We start from the raw sequence: 16,594 nt of genomic DNA, 5'->3' as shown, positions 1-16,594 counted from the left end.
CACATTTTCGGACCGGGCTGCCCTTGGCGTTTCTCGTTCTTTCGTTCTGGATGGCATTGGAAAAGAGTATCCATTCCCTTTGCAGGGCGAGCTGATGACTGCTTGTACATCAGACCTCTTTTTGCAGGCCATTTCACTGTGAGAGTTTTACCTCTGAAGGCTCTGCTGGGATGAAATCTGCCTTAGCTGGTCCTAACTGAGCACTGCAGGCTGCCCATGCCCAGTGAGCTCTTTGTCCGCAGTCCTGACCTGGGGCACCCCCTGGGCCTCCTCCTCTCCATTTAAGCCCCTTTGGATCTGCCTTCCATGCTCCAAGCCTCAGTTTCCTCCTGAGCTTGGGTTCTTCCTGTTGGATGCAGGAGCGATCTCCTAAAGTGACACAGTGCGCACGGAGTGAATGCTAGCCTGGAGCCAGAGTCTTCATCCTCCCAACTGCGCTCCTCCCTGCAGCCCGCCCCGCCCCGAGGGCGGCTCCCGTGCGCGCCCTGCCCACCCCTCCTCTCGCCCCGCCGCGCCCACCACCGCCACCCGGAACCAGCTGAGCACAACTGGACCCAGGGGCCGCCATCGCCAGCGCAGCAGCAGCAGCAGCAGCAGCAGCAGCAACAGCAGCAGCAGCAGCAGGAGGAGGAGGTAGTGGGGCGGGCATCTGGTGATCGCCGGCCCAGCCAAGCGGTCTTCTCCCTCCCCCACTGCTCCCAGATCCCCCGCGCCTAGAACTCCGCCTGGAGCACAGGCATCCCGGGAGAAGGGCGTCACGCTCATTTTGCCCCATTTCAAGGGGACCTAGGAATGTGGCTGGGGGCGAGAGCTGGAGAGGAACGGTCCACACCTTTACTCCTAGGTCTGCGGTGCTGCGGGCACCTGACCTCACCTTGACCCCGCCCCGGGAGTCAGGGAACTTCGCCCGGGTCACCCTTGCACTAGTGGTATCTGATTTAGCTTACAGGTGATTGCCCACCAGCGGTTTGGGCAGCGACTCGGGGGGGGGGGCGGTCTGTGCACGGGATCCTTCACTTCTCAGTGATTCCTTTCCCCTTCGGGGTCCAGGACTGTGAGAAAGTTCTTCCTTGTAAGGGTCTGACATCATGACTTTTACCTGCTGGCACTAGCTGTCTGCTCCCGACCCTGCAGAGTGTGGAGCAGAAATTTCTGAGTCAAAGACAGTGATTGGAACCCTCTTGGCCCGGTGCTCCCATTGCTGCTCAGGTCCGCCAGGTCCGCCCGCCCCCAACCTTATTACAGTGACATCCCCCTGCAGGGGAAGTCTGTGTCCTGGGAGGTCTGGGAGGTCTGGGGGCTGCTGTGTGGGCAAGCAGGAGGCTTGATTGACCTTGTAGCTCCCCCTGAGTCCCTTTATTCCACCCTCCCAGTCTCGGCGGACTTTTTTAAACACCCAGGGCTCCTTCCTGGCCTGCCTGGGGACAGAGCCCTCAGTGTGGAAGGCATTGCCTCTAGCTTTGTTTGCCTCTGGGACTTTCAAAGACTTAATCCTGTAGGTCCTGCTCTCCAGGGACCACATTTCTGGCCTGGGTGCAGGATCTCTGGACCACTTTATACTGACCAGAGCTCACCGGAGTCTTGTGCATCTTTAAGTGTATCTTGAAGACTGTGACCCAAAGGCCCAGAGAGAGTTTGCAATTGGCTGCTAGTCACACAGGGAGGCCCAGGCAGGGCCTGGACCAGTTCCAGTCTACTTTTTCTGACTCCTTGCTGGTGGACTTCAGACTCTTTCTTGGGAGTTTTATTCAGTGAAGAACTGAGCTCCCTCCCAAGCCCACACGGGGTGCTGGTTCATGTTTCTTGGGGGATATTAAGGGAAGGAGAAAGAAGGATGGGAATCGGAGCCTGAAGGCTTTCAACTTCTTTGAAGCCTTTTCCTTTCTCAGACCTCCCTATTTATAAATGCCAGGGAAATTGTAAACAGCTGAGGGAGCTTGGTTTGGCACTTGGGTGAATTACACAGCAGCAAAGGTTTCCCTGTGAACCAGGGGAGGAACTTTACTCCAGAATTTTCCATAGTCTTTTTATTCTGGACCAACAAGAGCCTGGGGAAGCAGGAGGGTTTGCCTGTCAAGCTGCTTCCTTTCCTGCTAACCCAATGCAGCCCTCTCTGAAACTGAGTTTTGGGTCTTAGCCACTGAGGGGCCCAGGAGCCCCAAGGACGACAGAGTGATGTACCTCAAGGTACTCCCCATCTTGGCATATCCAGACCGTAGTTAGAGAGTTACTTCAGTCTTCTAAGAGGGGGTGACTAATTCTGTGTGGGTGAGCCGGGACTCACAGATGAGTAACAGTTTGTGGGGAGACAAGGGATCAAGGGGAGAGTTATTCTATGAAGCAGGGACAGTTTGTTCAAAGGCACTGAGGTTTTCTGAGCAGTCCATGTGCTCAGGATGGGGCAAGGTTAGAGTGGTAGCATTGGGACTGTGAATGAAGGTGGAGCTGGGCAAACTAAGGGCTTAGACTTTATTCTGCAGACAGTCAGGTGCTGAAGAAAGGTTTGTGACCACAGCAGTGTTTAAAAACTCTCTTTGAGCCAGGAGTAATGGTGAACCCCTTAATCCCCTAGCACTTGGTATCTCTTAGTAACTTTGAGGCCAGCCGGGTCTACATAGCACATTCCAGGCCAGCCAGGGCTACAAAATGAGGCAAACAAACAAAACTTCTCATTGACTGGGTGGCTGATAGTGGAGGTGCATGGGAGGGGCTGTATTAGAGGCGGGGGAGACCTTGAGGAGGCTGTCTCATCGTCAACAGCAGGTGCAAACCAGAGCAGAGGCTGCTGGAATGGATCAGCAGCAAGTGCTGGAAACCCAGCTTTGGGATTTATAGAGACTGTGATCAAGTTCTAAAGCTGAAAGCAGACAACTCAGTGTTCTGTTCTTCTTTAAAGAAACAAAATAAAACACGGTTTTAAAATAAAAAAGATTATTGCTATAAGTTCAAAAAGAGGATGGGCTCCCAGGCTTCTTCATCTTGGCACACCCTCCTCCTTCCCCAGGGGTGCCCACTGTGAATGGTAGTTTGTGCATGAGGCCAGAGTGTTACAAGTAAGAACTGTAGGTGGGAGGCCCTCATGTGTCCTCATCACCCGGGGTCAGTGGGACTCTCCTCCTGGCTCCACATGGACAGTTTGGTTCTTTGATGACTTGAGATGGTATCTTTCCAGCCTGTAGTACTTTGCTGAGACTTTGGTCTCTGGTTTTCTTCTAGAAAACTTTTTTGGTCTGTGCCTGCAGCCCCTGGTGGGTAAAAGAAGGAAGGTAAGAGAAGTTAGGAGTGCTGGCTTAGGCATGGAGCTGTATTCTTAGCTCTTTATATGTGTGTATGTGGTGGGGGTGTGCATGTCCATGGGTGCAGAGGCAGTATAGAGGCCAGAGATCAAGTTCAGGTTCTCCCTCTATTGCTGTCTGCTCCATTTAAATTTTTAAAAATCTATCATTGTGTGTGTGTGATGTATGTGTGGGTGCACATGCCTGGATGTGTGTGGGGAGGTCCGACGACTCGGTAGAAACTTTTCTTGGGTTCTGGGGGTAGAACTTAGGTTGTCAGACTTGTGAGGCAAGAGCTTTCCTCACTGAGCCATCCTGCTGGCCCCTCCACTTAATTTTTTTGAGACAAGATCTCTCACCGAACCTGGAGCTTATCAATTTAGCTAGACCAACTGGTTAGTGAGCTTCAGGGGTCCATCTGTCTCTACTCTCCCCTACAGACGCACTGCTGTGCTCCTGGCTCTTACATAGGTGTTAGGGATCTAACCTCAGGTCTGTGGCAAGCACTTTACCCACAGAGCCACCTCCCAGCCCCAGTCTTAGTTCTGTGTACTACTTTCAAGAAGTCCTAGCTCTCTGGACCTCAGATTCCTCATCTGCAAAGTGGAAGGAGTTTGGTCTGCACAATAGTACTGATAAGCTACCTGGAACATCAATTACTTCATTGCCTACCCACAACCATTTCTCTGAGGTGGATACAATGATCCCCCTTTACACAGGACCAGGGCTTAGACAGGTGGTCAAGTGTGCTTTGGGTAGAGGCTGTAGAGGCCAGTGCTGGGAGTCTAGAGGTCCACTTTCAGAGCTGCCACATTGAATATTCTCCCTCAAGTTCCCCCAGCCCGGTGGACTGGTGGGAGCTCAGCTCTGCTGTGGTTCTTTGTGGGGAGGGAACTTGATGTGCACAGCTCAGAGAGACTTGAGGGGCCTCCCAGAGTTATTTATAAACTCATATGCTTTTCTACCATCACCAGGACCTCAGAGCGTGGGTCAGTCTCCCATGTGTTTTTGGGAAATCAGGGCTCCTGGGCCTAGGGTTGGTGGACGAGGTCCTTTGGTAAGATAGAAGCCCAGCCAGATTAGATAGGAATATCTAATCTTTGACATGTTCTCAGACATCAATGTGGGGAAGCCTGTGCCCCAGAGAAAATGTGGGCTGAATCAGAGAAAGGCAGATCCCAGGATTTATGCATTTTGTGAGGGGAGAGAAAGAAAGCAATGTTTAGGCAGCTGCGAGATGTTAAGTAAAAATATCTCCTCTCTTTCAGCTGAATGTGTGTCATATTTCAGCCTGATGTGGTTTGCGAAGTTGGAGACCACAGGCAGGCTTAGTTCCTACTGCTGGCCTGCTCCCCCTCCCCCTCCCCCTGAGAAATGCCTGCTGCCCCTGCCTTGCCTCAGACCACATTAGCAATTGAAGGGTAGGGCAGAGCAAAGCAGTGGGTGTGGTGGGTGGGGCTGGGCAGCTGAAGGTCCGGGTTTGGGTCCTGGCTGTGCCACTGACAAAGGAAAGGGTAGGACTTGGCTACTGTATGTTTTTTGCTGGGCCCCCATGTCCATCGTACACCATGCACAGGGTGGACAGCACAATGTCAAGCTTGCCCAGCTCCAACTGCTTCTGAATCAGAGGACTTTGTGCTCAGCACACGAACATGGCTCCTGCGTGTCCACGAGAGTGCCAGGCGAGTCCACGGTAGTCAGACCCAGAAGTTCTGCTACTGTACTTGACTGTGGGCAGAACTGATTGCCCCATTTTGCAAACAAAAAGTTAAGACCTAGACTTCACTCGTAGACCTGTTCCTTGTTCTACCAGCCATAATTAAGTTCCTGGGTTCAGGCTGCTCACTATTGGCTTACTTTAAGCTTCCACTACTTTGTTTGCTTTTTAAACAGTTTTATGAAGGAAGAAATAGTGACTCTCTTTTACAGATAAGCAAACTGAGGCTCTGCCTAGAGGAGTGAAGCGACTTCCTGTCTCTTCTTTAAGCCTCATGGAAGCCACAGAACCTCACTGGGACCTCTGATGAAAGGCCAGTCCAGGGGGGAGTGGAATCCTTTATTCTGCTGAGTTGTATAAGCAAAATTGTCTTGTTACTTTCCAACTTCAACAACTCTATCATTTGGGTCAAGTTTAGGACATGTACTCCATATATGTGAGTGTCCAGGGCCAGGCCCTTGATTTCCCTGCTATAGAGACTGTGGCTGGGCTGGGCTCTTGGTGGGTACTAAGCAAATACTAGTTAAATTTGGGGAGTGGCTTATATGCTTTGGCTCCCCTCCTCCATGAACTGTCCTTCCTCATGATAACAAGGACTAGTGATAGAAAACTTGAAAAAGAAACATTTTTAAAGAATTTTTTTTTTTTTTTTTTTGAATAAGGGGGTTGGAGACATGGCTCAGCAGTTAAGAGCACTGGCTGCTCCTCCAGAGGACCCAAGTTCAATTCCCAGCACCCACATGGCAACTAACAACTGTTTATAACTCCAGTTCCAGGGGATCCAATGTCCTCTTCTGACCTCCTCCAGCTTTGCACAGTGTGAATGCACTTACATACATGCAGGCAATATACATAAAATAAAAATAATAAATAAAATATTTAAAAAAAATAAGAATTGTCCATAACTGCCATTGGGGTGATCGCTGCTAACATTTGAGTGATTTACTTCCTGGCACTTCTCTCTCTCTCTCTTTCTCTCTCTCTCTCTCTCTCTCTCTCGGTCTTTTTGAGACAGGGTCTCCCTTTAGGGCCAGTTGGTCTGGAACTCTCTAATTTAGACCAGGCTGCCCTTTCCCTCCTGAGTATTGGGATTAAAGATGTGCCACACACTCGACTCATTATTTTCTTTTTTCTTTTGGCCTTTTTGAGACAGGGTCTCCCTGTAGCTCCAACTGGTCTGGAACTCACTATGTAGACCAGGCTGGCCTTGAACTTACAGAGATCTGCCTGCCTCTGCCTCCTGAGTGCATTTTCTTGTTTTTAATTATGTCTATGCATGTGTGTCTGTGTGTGGGTATGTGCCAGTTAGTACAATGCTCATGGAGGCCTGAGGCCAGAAGCATCTATCCCTGGGAGCTGAAGTTACAAGCAGTTGTGAGCCACCTGACATGGGTCCTCTGCAAGAGCAGTAAGTGCTCTTAACTGCTGAGCCATCTCTCTAGCCCCCTTTTCCTGACATTTTCAATGCTTTTTTCTTTTGCAGGAGTAGGGTGGTCTCCATATAGTCCTAGCTGGCCTGGAACTCGAAGAGATCTGCTTGCCTCTGCCTCCCAAGTGCTGGTATTAAAGGCATATGCCACAGCACCCAGTTCAATGCATTTGTTTTACACTATACAGTGGTCATATAGTATTTGTAATTTTCTGTTCTGATTTTTCATTTTTTTCCCCTCAGTACTAAAACAAGCATTTTCTCATTGTTAAGGATTCTTTAACTTTTAAAAGAATTCTAAAGTATACTGTACCTAAGTAGATAAGCGCATGTTTATTCTATATAAAATCTTTTGGAGCTGGAGCGATGGCTCAGTGGTTAAGGACACTGGTTGTTCTTGCAGAAGACCCGGGTTCGAATCCCAGCACCCATATGGCAGCTAACAATGTCCTTAACTCTAGTTCCAAGGGATCCAACATCCTTTTCTGTCTTCGTGGGCATTGCACAACATGGGTGCACTTACCTGCATGCAGGCAATACACGCATACACATAAAATAAAAATAATAAATAAAAAATATTTTAAAAATTTTACTCCAATGGTCCATGAGAATAAAGAAGTAAAATGATACATTTTATTTGTTAAAGTAAAAAAGAAAGAGCTTTGCCTTTTTCTTTTCTTTCTCAGTGCTGAGAATCAAACTTGGAGCTTCACACAGTTTAGGCAACCTCTACCACCAAGTCACATCCCAGCCCTACTTTCATAAACTGTGAAAGTGACATGCGCCAACATGATTTTTCATCTCTATAATTCCATCCATGGTTGGGCATGTGCCGCTGTCCTTAATAGTCATCTAACATTGCACATTTAGGCTGTCCATAAACGGTGCACAATGAACATCTTACTGAATAATTAGTTTCCATTCTTTAAAAAAAATTTTACATTTATTTGTGTGTGTGTGTGTGTGTGTGTGTGTGTGTGTGTGTGTGCTCATACATGCCAAGGCAGGCTTGTTGAGGTTAGAGGACAATTTGTAGGAGTTGGTCCTACCCTACCATGGGGTTCTCGAGATTGAACATAGGTGGTCAGGTTTGACAGCAAGTTTTCAACCTGCTGGGCCATCTCTCCAGCCTTGTGTTCTTTCATATTAAAGATGGAATTCCTGGCTCAAAAGTGATATACTTTGTAACTTTTACCGCTTTTGCTACATTTTGCCAAATTTTGCTCAGAAAGTTTACAGTGTTCCCTTTTCCTATCATCATTGATGAAGTGACAGTATTTTCTTTTCTTTTCTTTTTTGAGACAGAACAGAGTCTCTCTATGTAGTCCTGGCTGCTCTCAAACTGACAGAAAACTGCCTGCTCTGCCTCCTAAGTCCTGAGGCTAAAGGTGAGCACCACCACACCTGGTGGTGACAGTGTTCTTGAAGGAGCATGTACAGCTGGTCCAGCTGTCCTATTAGAAGGTCAAGGGACCATTTTCCTGAAACATTAGACTTCATTTATTCATTCTTTCATTCAGCAAATCTATTTGCACAGTTCAGTTTCAGAAAAAGATAAAGAATAGATTCCAGGCTGAAGAGCAGAAGGAACTGGTTCTTTTTCTAATTTCTGCTTTACACTTGCGGTTCAGCCCTTGAGCAAATCACCTCTCTGTGCTTTTTTTTTTTTTTTCCTCTTCAATAAAGTTATGCTTTCAACACTAACTTCCTAAGATTTTGTTTATTTTAAGACAGGGTCTCATGGCCCAGGTTGATCTTGAGTACTATGTAGTTGAGGATGACCTTGAACTTCGGATCCTCCTGCTTCCACTTCCCAAGAGCTGGGATTACAGGTGTGTCCCCGACCCCATGGCCAGTTTTGTGCAGTGCTGGGCAAGCATGCTACCAGCTGAACTGCAGGCCCAGCCCATTCCTAGGATTTTGAAAGGTGCTGACAAGGTGCTTGGCTGCTGCATACAGCTCATTCAGACCCTGGGAGTTGCTATTTTCTCATGGGATTTGAAACTGCCCTGGGGCACGAGTAGGTGGGCATGGGTCATTCCCATGTTATGGACTGGTCATGTGTTCTTGGCTCCTTGAGCTCCAGATCAGGAAGTGGATGTACCAACTGAGCCATGTCTTTCACGGAGTAGGTTTTTGTGGGCCAGCATGAGAACACTTCTTTCTAGAGCACTCGTTCAGAAAGTGGGAACTACCTGCCTGGCTTTTTAAATGTTCTTTTTAAAAAGCTTATGAAATCTGTGGTTGCATGAAATCCCATTTTCATAGATTTGAATGGTATTTTAGACACAGTAGGGCTGTATTTTCAGAAACGTGGAATCTCAGGCTCGGCCCTTAGGCGACTAAGAAAATAAGATGTTAGTTAAATTAGAATTTCAGAAAATAATTGTTTAGTATTACTATCCTCCTGGCAATATTTAGGACATACTTATACCAAAAAAAAATTCGTTGCATATTTGCAATTCAAATTTAAGTAGGCAACTAATATTTTATCTGGCAACCCTACCTACTCTGGGTCTACTGAATCCAAATTTACACTACTACAGGATCCCTATGGGATTCTAATACAAATTTGAGTGTGAAAAACATTGAACCAGAGGCCTTGCCATCAAAGCCTGAGGCAAATCTTTTTTTATAATGATTATGTGTGTAAAAGAGAGCATGGTGTTTGTAAGGGGACTGATAATTCCCGTATCAGTCATTTGTTTAGATCTATGTGTTCCTTTATTGTGTTTTCTTACCACAGAGTACCCCTGCTATTACTGGAGGGCCTCCTATCCTGCCATAAGGCCTGGCTTTGGTTCAAAAACTCCTCTGCATTAAGAGAAAATGGCATAATCCATGGAAAAAATGGAAAAATTAATTTATTTACAGTTTGGGGGAGAGGGCTGGGGAGAAGGGAGAGAATTCTCCATCTATCTCTACCTTTCTTTTTTTTAAAAAAAATTTTATTACTTTTATTTTATGTGTATGAGTGTATTGCCTGCATGTATGTGAGTGCATCCATGTCTTAAAATGCCACGGAGGTCAGAAGAGGGTGTTGGATTCCCCTGGAACTGGAGTTAAGGACGGTTCATAGCTGCCATGAGGGTGCTGGGAATCGAACCCGGGTCCTCTGCAAGAGCAGTCAGTGCTCTTAACCACTGAGCCATCTCTCCAGCCCCTCTCTACCTTTCTTATGGCAAGGTTACAACATGTAGGGAAAAAAATGAAACAAAAGCCAGCAATTATGCATGTGGTCATAGCCAAGAGGAACTCCTGACATTGGGGTCCCTGTGGATGGCCCATCTTCATACCCAGCATGGAATTTTCCTAGAGGAATTCCTAGGCTCCCAGCACTGCAAAGTTATGCTGCATTGTTGGCGGCTGGAGGGAAGATTCCTGGCCCAGTGAGAAGCACTGATATCTCTGCAGGCCTCAGTTTCCTCAACTGTAACATGAATTCAACCCTAAGCATCCCTACCAGTGCCCATGCCAAGCCACCCTCTGCTACCACACTTGGGACAGAAGGACTTGAAACTCTATGTGTCTGGGGTGACTCTGCAAGAAGGTACCATTCCTGACCACCTTCTCACCTCACAACAGTTTCGAGATCTGACTTTTATAGATGGGCTTCAGAAACTGTCCAGTTCCACCCCTTCACTTCCATGGTCAGGGGTTCTCATGTCCTAAGAGAGCGGGTATCACAAGCACGCACCTAGCCCCGTGAGTGCTGGTCCACTACTTGTGAGATTTCAAAAGTGCTCATTGAAACCAAAATCACTTCAGCTACTATTAAACCTACGCTTTGGAAAGATCATCACCCAACTTATCTTGGCTGATGAGCTTGGGTAAGTCATTTGCCCAATTCTCTGACTCAGTCTCTAACCTGGCTTTCTCTCTTCCATGAACTGGGAACAGCGCCTTCCCCTGTTCTCCCAGTCTTTCCCACCTGGCTAGAGTTGGATTCCAAGATCTCACGGAGGCCTTGGGCTGTGTATTATGCATCCTGGAGTAGAGGACTTTACCAGGTCGCTGGTGCGGGTATGAGAGTGGAGACTTAACACTGGGGCACCAGGAAACAGAAGGTAGACCCCTTCTCTCCTTTAGGAAAAGGTTTTGTTAACAACATTCCAGCTAGACAGAAAAGTCATTTTGGAACATCTCAGATGCTGTGAACACAGACCACCTGGAACTTTGGTGAAAATGCAGGTTCTGGTTCCTTGGTGCTGGGGTGGGGCCTGAGGTCTGTTTTTCTAATAAGCTCCCTGCTGATGCTGATGTTGCCAGTCCAGGGATCACACTGAATTGGAAAGAATCTAAACTGAGCACTGAGGAATTGCTTGGCGAGTAGAGTGCTTGCCTAGCACACACGAAGCCCTGCATTAGATCCCCAGCAATGCATGTCTGGTGCATGCCTGTGAGGCCAGCACCTCAGGAGGTAGAGGCACAAGTATCAGAAGTTCAAGTTCATCCTCAGCCATATATTGAGTTCAAGGCCAGCTTGGGCTAATGGAGATAATCAATTGATTATCAATGTAGAATAAATGCTTAAGAGTTAAGTCCATTGATGAGGAATGAAGAGTTAGATAGAACCCAGGTACTTTTTAAAAATCAGAGCTGGGCGTTGAACCCAGGGCCTTGTGCATGCTGGGCAAGCGCTGCACCTCTGAGCTGCCCCAGCCCTTTTAATGTCTTGCCCTTGAGATTCCTTCTACCCATCAATATTTACCTCCCTCTTCTTTTCAAACTCTGGGTCGGACTATTTGTTCCAGTGCTCTGAGTTTCTAGAATGTGAGCAATCGTTGAAATAGTTTTCTGCTTAATTGTGGAGTGAGAGGTAGGGCCCTTCTTTAGGAGAGAGTGACTCAGTAGGAAGCCATCTGAAGGGGGAGAGAGTAGCCAAAGTGGACCAGCATGTGGCTTAGATAAACATTTCCACTAGAAGGTTTTACACTTAACATCATAAACATTATCCCTTGTAAGTCTATGAATGCTAACTATTGCCCTGAAGGGGCCCAAGCCTGTTTTTATATAGTCCTCAGCTAAAAATTGCTTTAAAAAGTTTAAAGGGTGTTACAAAACAGAAAGGGAGAGAGTAGCCAAAGTGGACCAGCATGTGGCTTAGATAAACATTTCCACTAGAAGGTTTTACACTTAACATCATAAACATTATCCCTTGTAAGTCTATGAATGCTAACTATTGCCCTGAAGGGGCCCAAGCCTGTTTTTATATAGTCCTCAGCTAAAAATTGCTTTAAAAAGTTTAAAGGGTGTTACAAAACAGAAACTAACGCAGATTAAGAAACCGTGATATAATCAAATGTCTTTTTTATACTTGAAATTCAAAAAAAGAAACTATTTTATAACTCTATTTTCTAAATGAACATGCATAACTTAAGAAAGAAAGAAAGAAAGAAAGAAAGAAAGAAAGAAAGAAAGAAAGAAAGAAAGAAAGAAAGAAAGAAAAAGACTGAAGGAAGAAAGGAAAAACATTAAATAAAACAAACAGGAAGATTATTCAACAGAGAGGGCACACAGAATGCCTCAAATACTGTACCACGTAGCTCTTTATAGAAATTTGCTATGAACTGGAACAACCAGAGCTTTGAGTAATTCTCTAGTGACCAGAGGCTTGACAGCCTGATATTGGGTATACACTAGACCTAAGGAAGGTAGTCTGGTTTGGTGGGAACTGCCTAGACATTTTAGCTATGAGACCCTCGGCACCTTACCGCACTGTTCTGAGCCTGGGGCCTGCTTTGCAAAATGAGTGTAATGAGACCTAGCAGAGCTCTGTGAGGATGGGACAGACTGCCTGTAGAGTCTGAGACTTCGTAGGTGCACAGAAAATAACAACTGCGGCCATCAGTGGCCATTTAAATCCTTATGGTGTGGCTGGACACCGAGTCCAAAAGTCCTCCTGATGATTCTGGAGGGTCCCATAGGATGAGAAGAGATGCTGCCCCAGCCTCCATTGTCACCAGCAAGGCAGAAAGCTCCTTTTTAGCAGCCTAGACAGATGGAGGTTTTCACACTAACTGACAGCAAGTTCCCTACCCAAGGGCCTGCTTTTCCCTTGTGGATGGCCCTGACTCAGGAGCTCCTCTCCCTTTGCTCTGATGTGTAATTCAGCAGGCAGACTCAGAGCCAGAGCCTGGGGCTGGGACTATGAGGGCTGCGATTGAAGCCCTCTCTGGCTCCATCTGAAGCATGTGGGCAGGGGCCTAGAGTCAGTGGTTTGTGCATCTTGTTTCTGAGTTGCTGTGGCCTTAAGGTTCAGAAGGGAAAAAAAGACAACCATGGACCTAGCTGTGGCTCATTCTGGCCAAGTGTGAAACCTGGGCCTCCTGATGTCCCAGTCTTGGGAAGAGTACAGTGCATCTCTTGCCCATAGATGGCAGCATCTGTACTGTGAGCAGACCCTGGGAATGTGCACATGTGTGGTGCACATGTGCAAGCTTATGATTCACTGACTTCTTCCTTTGGAGAATCTGGAGCTGCAGTGGCCCGGGTGTCGGCCAGGGTCTGGAGTATATGTAAACAGATCTTAGTCTGCTGGGAGAGACTGATATGGAAACAGACTGCTGCAATTTAGTGTGGCAGAGAGCCTGGGGGCAGTGGGAACTCCAAGGAAACAGCATGTGTAAAAATTACACAGAGGATACAATGGGCAGAGTGCACTTGGGCCCAGCTGGAGTCTGGTGGGATGCAGGTGGATGGGAACTGATGAGAACTGAGGCTCAAGGGGTTGGCCAGGGCAGATCACATTGAAAAGTTGGTAAAGGGGGGCTGGGGAGATGGCTTAGCAGTTAAGAGCACTGACTGCTTCTAAAGAGGGTCCAGGTTTTATTCCCAGCACCCACATGGCAACTAACAACCCTCTGTAACTCTAGTTCCAGGGGATCTGACGCCCTCTTCTGATCTCCTCGGGCATTACATGACACGGGTGCACTTACATACTGGCAATACACTCATAGACATAAAATAAAAAGTAATAAATAAAATATTTTTAAAAGTTGATTAAGGGTCCTGTTCCTTGTCTGGAGGCCATAAGAAGCCATGGCAGAGTCTGAGCAGCCCAGTGACATGGTCTGATCAGCTCTGAGGAGGTTGCACAGTGAATAAGTCAGAGAGGAGTGTGAAGCCCAGTTAGGGAGCTACTGCAACTGTCTAAGGGAGAAGTGATGGGGAGGAGGGGCAGAGAAAAGACGTGTTCTGGAATAGTCAGAGGCTGAACTGGCAGAAAGTAGTTCAGGTGTAAGTGAAGTGGGGGTTGAGGAAGGTAATGCCTGGCTCCTGACCTGGTCCCTTATGTAGATGGTGGATGATGGTGCCCTTTGCTGAATGGGGAAAGTAAAGAGAGGGCTGCACTTGGGAACATGTGCAGTCCCTCAAGGGAGCAGGTAAGGCTGATTTGGGGTTAACAGAGTGTGGCCAGTCATCTGTCATCTTTAAGAACAGAACCCAGCTGTGCTTTGACCTGCCTGTAGGAACCAGGAATTTTCTGCAAGATTCTTTGAAAAAGGCCTGCAGAGTTGCCATTTAACATCCATGGCCCATGGCTCTGGTCCACTACTGTACACCTATGTCACTTACAGACACTGCAGAAACCATCAGCAATGTCTGGGAGATATACTGTGACCTTGAGAAAGGGATTGTTGTGCCCTTATCTCAGGAGTCTGTGGGACCCCATTGCCTTGTGATCCTGACTCTGCCCTTGGTTGAGAGAAGCTGGTAGCAAGATCCTCCAGTACAGGCAAGAGCCAGCCTGCTCTGCTGCACCTCACATGGAGCTGACTGGAATTCAGGGAGCTCAGAAGTAAAGCCCTGGAAGGTGAGGGCTGTAGGACTCAACTGCATAACCCACCACAGGGCTGGTGTAGGCTGGTCCTTCATCCCCTCATCTAACACACACTCTGATCCTAAGGTTTGCCAGGTCTTGTACAGGGCCACAAGCTTGGAGTGAAGCAGTTACTTCAAGGAACAAATAACTTGGCATGCTGAGATCAATTCTTTTATATACATATATATATATATAATTTATTATTTAAATTTTTTGTGTATACGTGTATTGCCTGCTTATGTGTAAGTGCAGCCATGTCATGCAATACCTGTGGAGGTCAGAAGAGGGTGCTGGATCCCCCGAACTGGAGTTATGGATGGTTTTTAGCTGCCATGTGGGTTCTGAGAACCGAACCCGGGTCCTCTGCAAGAGCAGCCGGTGCTCTTAACCACTGAGCCGTCTCTCCAGCCCCGAGGTCAATTCTTTTAGCATCCAACTCTCCAGCAGCAGGTGTGGGCAGCCATGGCAGGAAGTGAGTGCCCCATTGCTATAGAGGTGCAGCTCAGAGGAATCAGGGATGGGGATTTAGTCAGGTGACCACCAAGCTCCTGACACTGAGATTCCTGGGCCCTTTTCTAGGTGCTGCAGACTTGGCTTCCCTTGTCCTGTGCTTCGGACGCTGTCACAGCATCTCCTCCCACTGAGTGGCTCTCTTCATCCTGTGCATCCCTGTAAGGTAGGTAAAGCAACATAGAACCACCCTCCACCCAGTCTTAACCCTGACTGTCCAGAGGAGTCCAGAGGATTCCAGGGTAGAAACAGCCGCATCTCCACATGTGGTCCTGAGAACTGTTAATTCATTACCTCATCTGCTCTCGCTGAGAGGAAGGCAGGTGAGGGTGCTCCACAAAGAAGGAATGAGGCAAGCGCTGGGCTGCACCTCAGATGCCCGGCTCCCACTCTGGCTGTGTTGATTGCTTGCTGTGTGACTTCAGGAAAGTTGATTTCCCACTTGGCACTTCTGAGACCTCCTCTGTGCCAGGGTAGACTCCTTGAGACAGAAAGGCAGGACCTCTCCCTGCAGGCTGCGCAGAGGTGAGAGAAGTTGGGGGCGTGGCCATCAAGTTCCCTGCTTGTTGATCTTAGGAGACATCTGAGGCTTGTGAGTCATGGGAGGGTGGATGAGTCACCTCTACCTGGCCAGCTGGCTGGGTGGAGCCCACCCATGGGATTCCCAGGTGAGTGTGCAGTGGGCTGGGAGGCTGGGTGGAGTGCACAGTGCTGGGCTTCAAGCCAGGAGACCTAATTTCCCTCCCAAGTTGGGCCCAAGTTTCTCCACCTGTAGGGAAGGTGCGTTGGTCTTTCCAGTAACCACTGAACAAGGTTGTGGTGGGGATGAGATGAGCCTGTAGATGCCAGAGGACTGTGAGCTGGGAAGTGAGAAGGATCACTAGGACTGTAGGGGGACACACAGCCCTTCTCCTAAACCCAGACAGAAGAGCTGGGAAAGCACCCTCCAGCCCATGGCATCATTGTCCAGTCCACGGCATCACTGTTGCTTGCTAAAAGAAATAGGGGACAAATGTCTACAGTGTTTAGTCCTCCACTGCAGCTGATTGGCTTTCAACCATGGCTCGGTTCCTTTTTCCCAAAGTCTAGACGAAAAGGCCTTTGATGGGCTCTAGGTACTTAGTCCTCAGAGCCAGGGATTCCTAGAAGGTCCACTAGGCCCCACCTCAGCTGCTGCTTAGGAGCCATGTCTGGTTTCCTGGAGCCTGCTTTGGACAACTCCAGAGGCTGAGCTGCCTGGAAGTGCTCTTATCAGTAAGGAGTGTTCCTAACAATGTCACAAAGACCTTGTCTTCCCCTGCCCCACTTCTGCAGACCCCACAGGGATACCAAAGAGTAGTAGTGTCCTAGAGGAGTGCTGGGGCCCAAGTACACCCACTACCCCATTAGCTTGAACCAGGGGTTAAGGCGTGGGGCCAATCCATGGCTCAGGAAGGGCCTGCCAGACCCCTAGATCCCCTTTCTCCAAGCCAGCTGGCCAGCAATGACTGAAGCCAGCACTAGTGATTTTCCTCTACCCTGGCCCTCCTTCCTCTCAGTTTCTTGGTCAGACCTAATCATGTGTCACAGGACAGTGTGCCTGTTCACCCTGCCAATCCTCTGCCCCCTGCACTGTACCTGCCTCATACCTACACCCATGAACTTGGGTTCAGCCAAAGCACCCCAATGCCTTCCTTGTGTCAAATCCTCTAATCTCCTTGTCCCAAGTCTCTGGCACATTGACACTTCTTCTTCTAGAAGTTTCTCCTCTTTGCTGGCAGGAAGCTGCAATGTCTGTCCTCCCCCCCCCCCGCCCCCGCCCTCCCCACACCTTTCTGATTATTCACAAGGTCCTGTTT

At 48.1% G+C, this 16,594-nt stretch overlaps 1 protein-coding gene across 2 annotated transcripts in view; it reads left to right on the top strand.

The window, feature by feature from the left end:
- The first annotated feature begins 500 nt into the window (after window positions 1-500).
- Gsn (gelsolin) overlaps window positions 501-16,594 on the top strand; it is a 58,927-nt gene continuing 42,833 nt past the window's right edge. Inside the window, exons 1-2 of one of the 2 annotated variants that reach the window (XM_008833454.3) lie at window positions 501-633; window positions 14,826-14,922. The gene's annotated coding sequence lies outside the window, so the exon portion shown is untranslated. Of the gene's footprint in view, window positions 634-14,825; window positions 14,923-16,594 lie in introns of those variants that run through there. The other variant, XM_017798260.2, reaches the window with a different exon arrangement.

The sequence above is a fragment of the Nannospalax galili genome, unplaced genomic scaffold, assembly GCF_000622305.1.
Source record: "Nannospalax galili isolate Female #2095 unplaced genomic scaffold, S.galili_v1.0 scaffold34, whole genome shotgun sequence".
Lineage (NCBI taxonomy): Eukaryota > Metazoa > Chordata > Mammalia > Rodentia > Spalacidae > Nannospalax > Nannospalax galili.
The sequence above is the reverse complement of the archived record's forward strand: the minus strand, read 5'-3'. Positions and strand labels throughout refer to the sequence as shown.